General features: G+C 30.3%; 2 long non-coding RNA genes across 3 annotated transcripts; both read right to left on the bottom strand.

Annotated features, from left to right (window-relative positions):
* Positions 1-746: 746 nt before the first annotated feature.
* Positions 747-2,134, bottom strand: LOC145795458 (uncharacterized). Its single transcript, XR_014336438.1, has 3 exons — positions 1,978-2,134; positions 1,103-1,151; positions 747-983 (listed from the first exon to the last, which is right to left on the bottom strand). It is a non-coding gene; the product is annotated as an uncharacterized LOC145795458 (long non-coding RNA).
* A 256-nt stretch (positions 2,135-2,390) lies between these two features.
* Positions 2,391-5,992, bottom strand: LOC114315326 (uncharacterized). Of its 2 annotated transcripts, XR_014336440.1 has the most exons (8): positions 5,969-5,992; positions 4,600-4,682; positions 4,411-4,516; positions 4,068-4,298; positions 3,900-3,962; positions 2,761-2,848; positions 2,595-2,672; positions 2,391-2,448 (listed from the first exon to the last, which is right to left on the bottom strand). It is a non-coding gene; the product is annotated as an uncharacterized LOC114315326 (long non-coding RNA). The 2 variants fall into 2 exon arrangements; XR_014336439.1 differs by having other exon boundaries at positions 3,900-4,298.
* Positions 5,993-16,277: the final 10,285 nt, after the last annotated feature.

Genomic DNA, 16,277 nt, shown 5'->3' on the forward strand with positions numbered 1-16,277 from the left:
ACGTAATAAATAATTGCTCCATGAGGGTTGTCTCTTGTCGAGGCACTACATATTTTCCTTTGAACAAAAGAACAAAAAAAACAAAAAAAGTCACTACACGCCACTGTTATTGTTCTTTTTATTCCGTGCCTACTGGGAAATTGAGTACTCCACGCCAGTCATTGTTGTATAATTTTATTTTATTTTTTATTATAAAGGGATTAGCGTATGTCCGTGCCTAAAGGCACGGTGTAAATAATATTAAGATTAAAATGCAGTTATAAAAATATATTTAACAGACTGTACTCTACAATTCCAAATAAATCAAATATAAAAAAATTAAATATCAAATAATGCACACAAATCAAAAGAAATCAAAAGAAAACTCTTCTATCATTAAAACATTGCAAAATCAATAAAACATTGTGATCCATTGACAAAGATTAAGAGAATAGAACACATGAAGCAAAACCCACATTATAACCTCATTTCTATTTACATTACATTAACAAAACAATTCACACATTTCACAGCACCAACACTTCAAAGATTCCCCCCCAAAAAAAAAAAGAGCATGAAATTGAACAAAGAAAACCATACACAACGATTAAAAAAAAAACGATTGAAAATAATAAATTTCAAATTTTATCTTATACATATCAAACAATTTATTTTTAGTTTAGTACTTAAATTTTGATCAAACAACTTTTTAACTCAATAAATTTAATATTCAATTTTCAATACTTAATTTTTAAACATTACCTGAGTCCAAACCTTATCATAAGACATAGAACTAAAGTCAGAAAATATAAGTAGAGTAATCTACCTAAAACTCTATCTTTTATGTAGTAAGTTTGTATTTGTAAAATTGTTACAAATCTTTTATAGGTTACGGCAAATTACCGTGGGTAAAACTGATAGCTTGAACTGCCCTCAATTATGTATTCATTCAGCGGAAAGATGTTGCTATTGAGACTGGACCGACCGCAAGATTAAGCTTGAGTCTGCATAAAAACCCAATTCAAGTAAAATTAATACATTAAAGACTATCAAATCTTGTGAATTTAATAGTTTGTTGAACTTAATTAGCAAAAAAAACAGAGTAAGGGTGTTGAATATTCACAGAGGCCGACTATAGGTGATAAATTCGCAAGCTTTGAATAACTTATTCCCTGCAGTGTGAGATAAAATCGACATGAGATATGGGAAGAAGGTATAGATTTTCTTCTTTGCTATATATTTTTCTGGGATAGTATATGACCCTGATATGTGACATAGAACAAATAATTTTCTTAGCCGTTTAGTTGTGTTTCTATTTGTAGTTTTTTTGAAAAACGAAGACAATGAAAAATTCTAAAAATGGCCATCATTTTAATATTTATGATTATATATATATATATGAATACTCGAAAATAAGTACTTGTTTAGTTGTGTTTTCATTTTCTGTCATCTGTTTTTCATTTTTGGAAAAATACCCAAAAATGTGACATAAAACTGGATAATTTTCCTACATAGCCCTGTTTGGTTATGCCTTTGTTTTCTTTGTTTTTCATGCTTAAAAAAAAAAAAAAAAAAAAAAGGAACAATGAAATGTTAAAATAAAAAGTGGTTTTTTTCATTGATAAGCAAAAACAGACTGCTATGAAGAATGAATAATGCCCCTACTCTCATGAGTCATATCCCTAGTTTAAGGTGAATACACAATGAAATCTATTGAAAATTCATATGCCAAAGATTAATGTATAGGTAAATTAGAAAGAAATAGGATTTCCGGTGCAATATCTTTATATGACTTAATAGATTGGGGTGTTTCTATAAATGTTAAAATAAAAAATAAAATAAAAAAGTGGTTTTTTTCATTGCTAAGAAAAAACGGTTTACGAAAATTCGAAAAATAATTCGTAAAAAGTGGGTTTTGTTCATTACAAAAATTTAATTAAATCAAAAACAATTCACCAACCAACCTTTTTATGTTTGCTCAAAAAAAAAAACACCAACCTTTTCACCTGTTTTCTGAAAATGACATTATGTGTCCGAGCGTCTCTGATTCTGAAGGCATGACGAAAACATCTCCGCTCGCATATGCTTGAGAGAGCTCTTCACCTCCTAACATCCTTGTGAATACGGCAGGCATGCCAGAGAACAGCTTTTCGAGACCCTCCCTGCCACGAAGAAATCAAGGTGTTGAATAAATTTTGCCCATGGTTGTTACTGGAAAATAAATTCAGGCGATCATCATGGCCCAATTTGTGTATCATTGGATGTATGCAAAAATATAAAAATAAATAATTCATTTCGTTAGACAGCGGTTTGTGGTTTTTAATACAAAGAATCATTTTATACTATATTCTATAGAGATTGTTCCAGCAATGTTGACAAAACTAAACAACCAATAAGTCCTTAGAGAAATACCTGTATGGTCCATCTCCAATAAAAGCAATTTGTGCCTCCGGTATCTAGTCCATGACACTGTTCAATCATACATCCCAAATGTCAATGGTTACAACTTATAATAATTATGAAAAAAAAGCATTGTTCCGTCAATATTTTGCAAGTAATATTTCCTAAATTGCAAAAGCAGAAAATACTTATCATTTGAAATAAAAGAGCAGTACCTTTTGAGTAAATCCAAACTCTTCTCAACTCCTAGTCGTCCAACATGGACTATCAATGGTCTCTCGGGCTCCCCATTGCTGATTAAAAAAAGAACAATATATTAACATTTGGAGGAAACTCATATTACATGGCAATGAAATTTTAAGGATTGAAAGAAAGCCATACCTTAGTCTTATTCGCATTTCTTGAGAGCGATATTTGGGATAGAAGCTTTCGGAATCAACACCCTTATTCCAGAGACGAATCTTGTTACCTGAAAAAACAAAGAATTAACATGGATATGAGCTGCTATTTTCAGAGAAACATTTAAAAAAAATAAAATAAAAATTCAAGCAGGAGCATAAATGTCAAATTCTGTTATGTGATCAATGTGAAATTTCAGAAAGTAATGGAAACACAAATTTTAACACAAAATTGACTGAGTTACACCGTGTGTTCCATTGTGTTCAAATTGATTTCAGAATTTGATTCAGAATTTGATTACAGGAAGTCAAATTTGATTTCAGAATTTCATGTCTACAGGAAGTCAAATTTGATTTTGTGATTTCAGAATTTGATGACTATAAGAAGTCAAATTTGATTTCAGAATTTGATGACTATAGGAAGTCAAATTGACTATGCGTTCCAATTCCCCACACATTTAACTCCAGTTGCGGTTATAATTCACTCAACAACACTTTCTTTGTCTTTCTCTTTCTCTTAGCATGATTTCAGAATTTAACACACATTTAACATGTGATTTCAGAATTTAACACACATTTAACTCCAGTTGCGGTTATTTTAGCATGAGTTATTAACATGAGTACTCTTTAATTTTTACTCAAGGCACGGTGTAAAAAACAGGAAATCAGTCAACCTGAGTCAATTTTATTATTCTGAAAGTCATAGACTAACCCAGCAGAATTTGATAAAATAAAATTTAAAGTCAAAGTCACAAATGATCTTTAAATGATCATAGTCCAAAAATAAAATTCTGCTAGGTGGAGTAAATGATCTTTGATAAAATCATAGAATCCAAAAATCAACTCAACAAAAGCAACTGACTTCAAGCAACTGACTCCAAGCAACTGACTCCATTCTATTGTGAAGCTGCCAATTGGCCACATAAATATTATATTTAGTACAACTCTCTACATGAGAACCCCAAAATCATAAAGAAATAACAAATATCACATGAAATAGAATGAAAAAATTAGAGATTAAAATCCCTCATTTATGTATGTAATGACAAATTAGATCGATAGTGCATATGGTTAGAAATGGAGAGCTGAAAAAGAAAAGAAAAAAGAAAAAATAGAAATTACCATAGAACTTATCCTAGCTTGGCGTCATCGGTTGATCTCACTCCACTTGTCTGCACACATACACTATCACACAATGGTTTCTCTTTTTAATAAACAATGGCATTGTCAAATGAGAAAAAAAAAATAACAACGAAAATGAGTAAGCTTAACAATGTATCAATCGGAGACCTGATCACCATGGGTCCATTACCGCCATAGGTTCTCAATCATAGCAACTAATGCTTTCCTTTTAGCAAAACCAACTAAAATCTGAGTGTGAGAGTGCAATCTAACAAACAATCAAAGTAAAATACCTTTTTCAGAGTCTAGTTAAAGATTGGCAATGGTTGAGTACCCAGTAGGCATCACTCAAAGCCAATCCACTACTGCCGATTGGTACCAAATTGTATTGATTCCAGACTTTAAAAAACAAAAAGAAGAAGAAGAACAGTTAAGAAATAACATCGCTACTTTAGAAGTCTGGAAGTGATAGAGAAAAGAACATGATCATAACTTCATATTAGATACTAACCTTATTGAATACCCAAATTTCACCATTAGCAGTTGGTTTTGGCACACCATGTCCATTATAATGGAAGAGAACTCTATCAGAATTGGCATTCAAGCTCATAATGTGCCTACTTACATGTCGTGAAGAATAAGTTAAAACATTATTTGATATTAAATTTTTACACAAAAATAATATAAAAAAAAATCTCACTTTGGGTTGCCATCGTTTATATTGGCCAAGCAAAGAGTTCCCATTTGTTTTATTTACCATTATAGTTGCAATAGAAAATGGATCTACAAACAAAAGGAAGAAGTGAAATGACATAAATACTTTCATAACATTAAACCTATACCCATAAGAAATAAATCTAAGTGACTCCAGCCATCATCAAATGCACAACCAATATGACAACAGGTGCCACAACTTCAAAAGCAAATTAAACATAGAATAAAAAGCCACAGGTTATGTAGTTAATTGCAGGCCACAAAAAATTCAAAAGGTCAAAGTAGATACACCCATACAACAAACATTTCAAACTAATTTCATAAATTAAAACCCATTTCATAAATCAAAAGCTTTTCAAAATCATAGGAAATTAACACCCATTTCCCATTAAAGAATCAAAACCATGTCAGAAATCAAACTGAAAATAAAAATTCATTTCTGAAATCAAAACCCATTTAAAAAATGAAACCCATTTCATGAAGATCAAGTATTATTTCACACCCAAAACCTTTTACAAAATTAAATCCATTTAAGAATTTCAAAAATCAAAACTCATTTCTCATTTCAAAATCAAACCCATGTTAGAAGCCAAACTGTAAATACAAACCCACACAATGACCAACCCAACCAAACACCCACAAATGTCAAAAAGGTTTACAGTTTAAAATTGATGAATTGCAATTTCAACACCAATCCACAACTCACAAAAATAAATGATCTAAGATTCAACAAAATGAAAAAATATCTAGAATCCAGATTCAACAAAAAATAACCAGATTAAAAGATATTCAGATTCAACCTTGCAAACCCACAAAAATATCTAGATTCAAGCAATCAGAAACAACTAAACCCACAAAAATATCATGAATTGCAAAAGTTGGAAGTTCTAGATTCAAGCACACACACACACACACAAAATAATAAATAAAAATAAATAAATAATAAAAACCTAATTTTAATTCATATTTCCAATCACTTTCATTTTCTCTCCATAAATCACTCTCCAAATCCAAGATTCAAGCACAAACCCAAAAAAAAAATCCAATTTTAATTTTTCTAATCATTCCGCTGCCTTCAATTTCTAAAACTCCCAAAACTTTTGCATAAATACACATATTTAAACAAAAAAAATCCTAATTTTGAGTGGGGTTATGTAGCTCCACCAATGATAACTTGGATATACAGAAATATATGCATACATAATCCCCACAAAACATATACATCAATATGTGTATATATATCAGGTTACTCATACATAAAATACACAGGTAGACATTCAAATACCCTATCTTCTAGGGAGAGATTGATTTGATTCAGTGGGGGAAAAAATGAAGAACTTAACTAATTAAAATACCTGTTTGGGATCTCTTTTATTTTTTTGGACTATTATTTTTGGACTATAAAATAAAATTTATTGACCCAGCAGAATTTAAAGTCAAAGTCAACCTGAGTCAAGTTTAAGGCACAAAGTCAGTTAAGGCACAAAATAAAATTCATTATTCTTTGATTCTATGATGTGAGAGATAAACTAACCCAGCAGAATTTTAAGGCACAAAGTCAGAATTCAAGGCAGCAGAGTTTTAAGGCACAAAGTCACAAATGTATGAGTTTTAACCCAGCAGAAATCGCCTGAGATACGAAACTAAAAACTAAGAAACAATAAGGAAATTATTTACACTTGAATAGAGAGAGAGGGAGAGAGAGAGAGAGGGAGGGAGAGGGAGCACAATGTAGGTCCCCAAAGGCTCAAATGTTGAAGAAATGAAGCCTCTTCCCACAATTACCAGAAAATCCTTCAATGATCAACCTAGAATAAACAATGAAAAAATACAAATGAACAAATAATGGAAAAATACATTCACATTCATGATCTGTCTATCTCTCGCATCTAAATCTTCCTCAATTTTCAATAACATCTCTCAACCCTAACCCTAATTCCTTATTTATCCATTTCCCAGATCCCCAATTTCTCTCTCTCTCTCTCTCTATATATATATATATATGTGTGTGTGTGTTTGTACCTATCAATTTTGGTGGTGGTGGTGGTTATGGCGTGTGTGAAGAGGGTTAACAGATCGGCGTCGGTGGCATTCGCACCGGACCCCCCCATACATGGCGGTGAGGACGATGGCCTTCGTCGGTGAATCTCGAGATCTTTGAGGTCGATTTCCAATCCGACGATCGTGAGCTCCCCGTTGTCGGCGATTTAATCGGGTCTCTTGGGAGAAGAATAAGCAACACTATCATTTGCACAAACAGAACCAGCAAGAAATCTATCAGACAAAAACCTCACAACCCAACCTAAATGACCCGTAAATAAAACCTCACAGCCCGACAGAGAGAGAAGGAGAGACGTAGAAAAAAAGACTGAAACCACTGAAACAATTAAAAAACATACACAACTCGACAGAAACAGAAGGGGAGAGACAGATATCTTACCTTGCGAGCCGAGTTCGAGAGGCAGATATCAAGGACTGGAGAGCAGCGTCGGGAGCTAGCGAAGATGGAGGGTAGGAAAGAATAACCGTTGGATGAGAGAGGGAAGGGTGAGGGAGAGACGTGTTTAGGCAGATGTGAGAGAGAGAGCAGAAATTGTTTGGGCGGTAAAAAAATTGATGACAACCGTTGGATATTGATTGGGATTATCTCTGCCATTGGATCAAAAGGTATCTCACATACATTTTGATACATTTTCAAAAAGCCTCTTGGCTTATTATATAGATATTACTACTAGAGTTGTAGAAGAATCCTAATTAATTTTGGAACAAAAATGTTTGAGACCCCTAAATGACCAGCTCTAGATGTGGGTCTCATCTTGTGATTTGATGTTTTGACTTGCGATATTATATTTTTTTATGTATTGTCACATCACTAAAATTGACATTAAAACTCCAACTTTAGTACTTTCTATCATCACTCAAGAATTCACCTAAATTGTTCTTTCAATGTTGATTGGACAAATTTTGAGTACAGTCATGCTTTTTTATTTTTTTATTTTTTTTATAATTGGATATCTAAATTAATTTATACGTATCTTGACTAATCCCGAGATTCACCTAAAGTGCTCTCTCCACATGGATCAGGCAAATGTAGGACACATAGTCCGATAGCATAGTATTAAGGAGTTGATAACACCTAATAAAAGTTGAATACGAGACCTAGAAGGCTCACACCTCATGCCCTAAGCTATACCCACTAAATCAATCCTTTGAAATTGTCATTGTTATATAGTTGATAAGATTGATTTTGAATTTTGTCTTAATAATTTCAATCGTTCATTTTTTAAGATATATTAAATATGATATACTTATAAAAAATTAAATTGATCTCATTTTATTTTTATTTTCTTAACAAATTTTACAAAATAAACAATTCAAATTATAAAGAATATCTCAAAATGAATCCAACAAACCCAACAATGGCCCTGTTTGGTAGAGCTTATTTTCAACTTATTTCAACTTTTAGCTTAATTTAAGCTATTTTGATGTGTTTGGTTCAGCTTAACAATACAGCTTATAGTTTTTTATAAGTCAAAAATCAACTTATTTTTTGAGTGGGGGAGGAGAAACTTAATTTATAAGTCAAAAATCAGCTTATGTTCACAGTTATAAGCTATAAACTTTTAAGTTATAAGCTATAATCACTTTCTCACAGTTCTACCAAACGGGGCCAATACACCTTCAATTAGATGTAGATAGAAGCCATCAATGTAATTGCAAATTCTTTTTGGCTAATGATTATTAATGTGGCATTAAATTGTTTTAATTTTGATAAATTTTTAATTTTAATAATTCATTAAATTGAATGTATTTATTATTGCATGTTTCAATGACTTTTGAACTTAAATACAATTACTTTGTACTTAATATTTTACATTTTCATGGATAAAAATAATAATTATTTAATATTTAACAAATTTTAAGACTCATTAAATGTAATAAAATATCATTAATTATTCATTTACTCATGTCCCGGGACCATTGTTGGCTTGTCTCTTTTCTTTTTAGGCATAATTTATGTAATCGCATTCAAATATAGACTCGATCACAAACCAATCACATAAAATATAAATATAATAATCTAAACAAAGTTTTATCTTCTATGACAAGTCTCACAATTTAATATGTAGAATCAAATTATTTTATGTAATTGATTTTGTTTGGTTATGCGTCAATACGAACAAACAAAGTTTGATTGTCAATAGACACATTTTAATTAGTGTAATTTTAAATGAAATCATTATACTTTTTGAGATGGCCTAATTATTCACACAGTAAATATATAGAGAGAAACCTATTAAAATATATATAGAGAGAGAGAGAAAGAGAGAGAAAATTGTTGATTCAAATTAAGAAGGGTGTAAAACATAAGTTTAGTGGATATTTTTTTTTAAGTGAGAAATCCATCTTTTGTAAAATAGTTTTATAAGAAGTCTTTTAGTTGGTTTTGAAAGACATTTTGTTTTTAATTTTACCTCTTAATTTATCTGTTGACTCTTTTTTTACTATCTGTTTAAATTATTTTTTATTTGTTCAAATTTTTTGACTAACTGTTCAATTTTATATCTATCTATTTAAATTTTTTGACTATCTATTCAATTTTTGCCCTTATCTGTTTAGATTTTTGCTATCTGTTGAAATTTACTAACTGATCTATTGAATTTGTACACCTCTCCCCTCTCTCTCTCTCTCTATATATATATGTGTGTGTGTGTGTGTGTGTGTGTGTGTGTGTTTGTGTGTGTGTGTATGTGTTGAAATTTTCATTCTCTATATGTATATGTGTGTGTGTGTGTTGAAATTCTCATTTTTAACTTATCTATTCAAATTCTCATGTTATTATCCTTTCAATTTTTTTCCAAAATTCTATCTATTGAAAATTTGATTTTATCTGTTCAAAATATATCTATGTGAAATGTTATATGTTAAAATTCTTATCCTGAGTTTTGCAAAACTCCAAACTCTATTAGAATAGATCGGAAGGAGCTAATGATGATGAAGACTTTCCATATCTAAGCTCAAATCTATAAAAATAAATAAATAAAAACCCTAATCACATATACATATGAGCAAATACACATATCTAAGTCAGTAAGAAGCAACAACCACCAAATTTTCAAATTCAAAACCATATAGATAAGAGGCTCTCTCTTAATTGATGCATAAACTTAGCTTCCTTCTTGATCTTCTCTTTCGAAGACTAGATGCTAATTTTATTTTTATTTTTATTTTTTTTGGGTTTATCGAGTTGTGCCCTCCCTGTGTTCTTTCAAACTCTAGAATCCAACATTTTTTTAGTTATAAAGCAACGACATATATATTATTCATACAATTTATATAGACACAGAGAGAGAGAGAGAGAGAAAGAGAGAGAGAGTAAATGATTACTAGGAGAGAAAGATTATGATCTATAGGCGAAGAGGAGGTTCCGATCTATGTTTCATTGAAACAACAAGTGAAGAAAGAGAAAGAGAGAAAGAGAAAAAGAGAAAAAGAGTAGATGATTACCAGGAGAGAAAGATTATGATCTGTAGGCGAAGAGAAGGTTCTGATCTATGTTTCTTTGTAACAAGAAGCGAAGCAAGAGAGAGAGAAAGAGAGAGTATGTAGTGAAGGGGAGAGAGAGAAAGAGAGAGAGAGAGGGAGATTCATCTATGTCTCGTCATTAATTGCCTCCTTCAGTCATCGATTTAAGGTTCAGAACTCGAAAAACCGTCGCAGCCGAGGTGGTTGTTGCTCTGATGACGAATGTAACACCCCGAATAATTAATACAATAAAGATTTATCAACTTCCAATTACATCATCTTGTTTCCAAATCAACCCTTCCAATACTTAACATCTATAAGGAATCTAAAATCTCAACATAAACATTATCAACAATCTCTAACATGGATATTCATTAAACTCCAGAGATTTACAAAAGAATGTTCCACATGCGGTTATACATTCAACATTCCTAGAATATGAATCTATAGCATGAGACACAATATATCAAGTACAATTCAATACCCTCAAGGGTTACAATTTTCCAAAGCTTAAGCCCGATTACACAAAAGTGGTTTTCGAACCCATACATATAAAGCCATTGGCTTGTCAAAAAGAATTGCAACAAAATAAAAGAGTCTTGTGCTCTCAAAATGTATTCCATGCCTCTAACTCGATGGGATTACCACATCCTTTCCTGCATAAAATCTCATAGGGTAAGCACAAAACCCAGTAGGAAAACTTAAGAAAGTATATATATTTTATACAATCTCCTTATATGAATGCATATGTCATGCCATGTTCAAAAACATATATCTCTATCTTTGAAAACTTTTGTGCACAATGCAATTTAAGAATTTAACAATTTCAATGTAGTTCGAAGGGGCGGTAAATATGACTTAGATAATTCTTAGGTTGGTGTCTGCAAGTAAGCATAACAAGTACTACCAATCCCCACTTTACTGGTTGTTAACCGGAAATCACGTGGTACTTCATCTGCGCGTGTTTTTGATTTTTCACCATGGACACTCAGGCCAACTTAACTAATACCAACTACACCCCTATCCAGACTTACCAACGTATTTACCCCAAAATAAATCCAAAATGATCTTGTTTCACAAACAATTTCCTTTCTCAAAATAATATTCCCAATGCAAGATTCAAAATCAGTTGCAACAATGATAAAATGGAGTGGCAATGCCACAATGAAACAATGCATGTATATAATTCCATTTTCAATTCCACCACACAATCCTCCATTGTGATCAAATTTTCACATCTCTTATCAATATAATATCATGATATATTTTCAAGAGATAAAATAACAACATCAACATGCATGTATTCTCCACATGTTAAACGTCATCTTCTAAACATTGGTTTTCCAAGACAAATCAACAATAAGCCTCAAAGTCAACAATTTTCATTTCCTCATTTAATGCAACCATAGAAATTTCTCCATCATTTCTTCACATAACAATTTATCAAGTATAAATTTTACAATATCTCCACATTTTCCCAAAATTTCCAAATCCTAGGGTTTTCACCAAAGCAAGGTTTTTGTTCCATTTTTGAAAAGATTTTTTCAAAACAACACCCACACCTTAGAACATAGCTCATATTCTCAAAATTTTTGGGAAAAAATAGATAAAATCATCTTCTAACATCATCTAGGGTTCATCACTCAAACATGTAATAAATGCTTCAAACAAGCATAATCTTGCAAAAATATATATAGATTTAACTTAAAGATTATCCTTAACTTAAGCTTGGAAGATGAAGAGAAAGAAAACCCTAGAACTCAAGGTTGACAAAAACTTGATCCAATCGGTTATAAACGTAGCCCTGGTCGCCCTATTCGACTTGATGTAAAAAGCCCCCTCAAATTCTTGAAGATTTGAGCTAAATCTTAGAGAGAAGTTAGATTTGGGTGCGTTTGTAGAGAGAAATGAGAGAAAAGATGAGTATAGAGAGAGAGAAACAAAAGTGAACATCTGTGTGTATCGCGTTTTTGGTATCAGTTTTGAGGAAAAGAGCACAAATTTCAAGACAAACGCGCCGAAATCTGCACAAGCGAAATTTTCTCTAGAGAGCTGCCCAGAAAATTCCATCAAAATTCACTCGAGCTATTTTCTACCCAAAAAACTCTAAAAAACCAGAAAAACTTTGCGAGGATCTGCTTGAACGATTCCCAATTCGTACGAGCGATTTTGCCCAAAAACCCAGAGTTTGATTTGTATTTTGAAACAAGTTCTAAAGCCTAAACCTAAAAAATTTTAACCAGAAAAAGTTACGAGAAGTTAAGTAAAAGTAGAAAAGAAATCTTAACGATTCAATACAATAAACAAAACCCCGAAAGTAATGCACACTACCCTACTACACAATACTATTTAGGCCTAAGACCCGGGACATCATAACGAAGCTGGCAACTTCGGTATTGTGACTGGATTTGTTCAAATCGGCGGTGGTCGATATTATCTAGGGTTTCAGATAGAGGCGGCAAAAACAGATAACTCATCCAAGAGGAGATCGTCTTCGACGACAACAAGGTTCATTGGAGTTGAAAAGCACAACAACGCGATGGTAGAGATAAGAGGCTCTGAGAGGCAATGAGAGGATCTGAGATCTCGATCAATCTGGTGAAAAAGTTGAGAGGCACGACGACGCAATTGCTTTGGCCGTGGCAACGGCAAACTAGTGGTCCATCGTGATGGTCATTGACAGAGAAAGAGAGAGAAAAAGAGAAGGAAGAGAAGAGATACTGTGGGTTTGGTTTTGTGACTATGAAGTGAAAGAAAGAGAAACGAACAAATAAAGAGGAATAAGGAGTAATGCATAGCGTGACTCAACCAACAACGAATGTAGAATGGAGGTAATTTGGTCATTTTGTTTGAGCATGTCCTTAAGGATAAAATATTTGTAAGTATGGCCCTTTGGACAAACAAAATTCAAATTTAGACTTTTGGACCTAACGCCCATATATATAGGGCCTACTCTGACATTTCTTTGACCCAAAGCAAGCCCCCGATAAAAAGGTCTTTTATACATTTTATAAAAAAATAACAATTGTAATAAAAAGATTATTCCCCCCAAAAAAAAATTGACATAAAATTTATTTAAATATATAGAAAAGTTTACAATAAGAAAAATGATTAAAATAATATAAACTCAAGTACTAAATAAAATGTAAACAAATTGTAATAAAATATCACTTAAACACTATCATTCTCACATTTTTAGTTGCAAAATTATTAATCAAACTTGCATAATTTAACTTATTAACTAAATATTTTTCAATGGATAAAATTACTAATCCATTCAATCTTTGTTGTGACATAAGTAAGATTTATTCAATTTTAAATTTGATTATTTTTTCTCTAGAAACAATTTTAACTTACATAGTTAATCATATTCTAAACACAATGTATAAATTAGAACATAATCATCCATTAATTTTAATTAACTCATCAAATCAAGGCTTTTCGATTTTTTTAAAGTATAAATAATCATTTATTAGTTTTTAAATAAAAAAATTTAAAAACTATTATCTTTAAATCTTTATTGAATTTTGTCGAGACCTTTTAGATTTAGGTAAAAAAAACAAATTATAAATTAGTACAATAGCTAAAAAAAAATTTTAAAAAAATTTTTTAATCAATTTTTGGGGGGCCAAAGCTGTCGCTTCGCCAAATTTGGCCCAAATTCAACCCCGTACATATATCACATTTTTGTATACATACTATCTCTAGCGTGGGAAATTATTCAATATTTTTAAATTAATACGTCATTTTATTCATAAATTAACACTTAAGACTTTATTTTTTAAAATTTTAATATAAAAATAATAATTTATATAATTTAAGCCATCCTAAATTAATCCATGAGAATTGAATAATTTGTCCTCCGTCACGGAGTCTCCGTGTTTGAACCGTATGACGAAAACAACAATGCGAGGACAGGATCGTCGCGATCAACCTCTTATGTCGGCTTTTTCTGAAAAAAAAATAAAAAATAAAAAATAAAAAACTCTTGTGTCGGCAAACCTATGATGAGACTTTAGAAAATCTCAATCTCAAACCAATTATTTTATGGATAAATATGTAAGAAACTGTCGTCTCAACCGACACGGAAAAGTGAACATTGATGAAAAGTATAGAAATTATATAAAAAAACAATAATGATAGAGACTCTATAAAACCTAACTTCACAATTTTTAAATTAATTTGAATTATTTATATCACTGTCAAATATAATTTTTTAAAAAAATTCAAACACATCAATGATCAATACATTAGTAGGGTCATAGGAGTCCTCTTTTGTGGGAGTCCCAAACATTTTTCATAAAAAAATATTTTTTTAAAAAAAAAAATTAAGATTTCTTAGGAGTTATTTGAGAACCTCAATAAAAAGTCAACTTTTAACCTATTTTAAGTCATATCACCCCTCATATAAAAAAAGTTAAAAAATTTTAAAAAAGTCAAAAAGTCAATTTCATCTATCTTCTCAAAACACTTAAATTTTTAAAAATTATTCAGTGTGTTTGGTTTGAGTTTTCTGGAGTAAATTTTTTGAAAATTGAGTTTTTTAGTTTTTATATTCTTTTGTTTTTAGTGAATATTTTTTAAATTTTAAACATTTTTTTTACTTTTTTTGATGCACCTTAGTAAGATGTATCTAGAAAATAAAAAATTTGTGAAAAAATATTTTAAAAAATTAATAAATACAAAAAAAATATAAAAAATGTACTGAATTCTTGTATTTTTTTTATATTTTTGGTATTTAGTGAATTTTGAAAAGATTTTTTTTTACTTTTTAAGTGTATTTATGTTAGATGTGTCTAAAAAATTAAAAAAAAAATGCTTAAAATATTTTTAAAAAATTCAGTAAAAACAAAAAAAATTACGAAAAATAACAAAGTAGAATTTTTTGAAAAGTATTTTCTGAAAAATGAAAAACAAGAAAGCTGATTAATTCTAATCATTCATCTGTATTTAAAAAAAAAAAAAAGACAATTTAAACAATTTAATATTTTTTTTCTTTTTATTATTGTTGGTAGCCACTTCTCACCACCTCTTCTGTTCTTCAATCCAGTCACCCTTTCATCACTTTTTCCAATCTCCTTTTCTAGCTCATTTCCACCTTTTTCACTTTCTTTTTTTTTTTTTTTTTTTTGTCCATAGTCACCTTCGTCGTTCAACACTATAGATAAAAAGTGATTAAATTGTCTAAATTATTCTAATTAACTAATAGATTATTAGAATTGAAACAAAAATTGAAGGTTTAATTTGAAACATTTAAAAATTTAGGGCCAGATTTGTTATTGGGATCAAATCCTAAGGTTTTTATTTTTTTTATTATTGTGTAATTTCTCCAAAACATATTTAAATTTGTGTAAAAAAAGTAAGTCTAATTATATCAAGGAAAATTGTACTTACAAATTAATAAATTTTATAAAATTTTCTTACTAACAATAATAAAATTTTAAAAACTAAAATAAGACTTGATTCAATAATATAATAAAATTTTAAAAACTAAAATAAGACTTGATTCAATAATATAATAATAGATGTTACGGAAACTTTTACAAATTGTAACATAACTCACTTCAATGATATAGGCCCCGTTTGGTGTAACTGTTAAAATAGCTTATAAATTATAACTTAACAGATTATAGATTATCACTTTAATCAGAAGTTGTTAATCTATTTGGTGTAGCTGTTGGATTATAGATTTAAGTTGCTGAGTAGTGTTTGTTAAATAAGTTGTGAAATAACTTTTTCAATTAATTTTTATTTTTTGTTTGTCTACATTTCTCATTAAAAAAAATAATAATAATCTATAGTCCATTTGAGTCTTTTTCTATTTTTAAAAAAATAAAAAATAAAAAAATTTAAGAATAGAACCAAAAATTAACATGTCCAAAGCAGAAACTGATAATCAGAAGCAAGGGGTGAGCAGCTTCTCAGAATCAGCTTTTTTGAGTTAAAATATGCTGTTAGAATCAGAAGCTGTTTGAAATAAATTTAATCAAACAATCTAAAATAACTTTTTCAAAACTAAAAGTCATAAGTTAACTCTGAAAAGCTGAAACAAACACCCCATAGCGGTGCCATGTAAGTGAGAATAAGAAAAGTTTGTAAGATAAGTAATGTTAGAATAATTATTTATTTTTACTATAT

Source organism: Camellia sinensis, chromosome 7, assembly GCF_055761805.1.
Source record: "Camellia sinensis isolate YWXY chromosome 7, ASM5576180v1, whole genome shotgun sequence".
Lineage (NCBI taxonomy): Eukaryota > Viridiplantae > Streptophyta > Magnoliopsida > Ericales > Theaceae > Camellia > Camellia sinensis.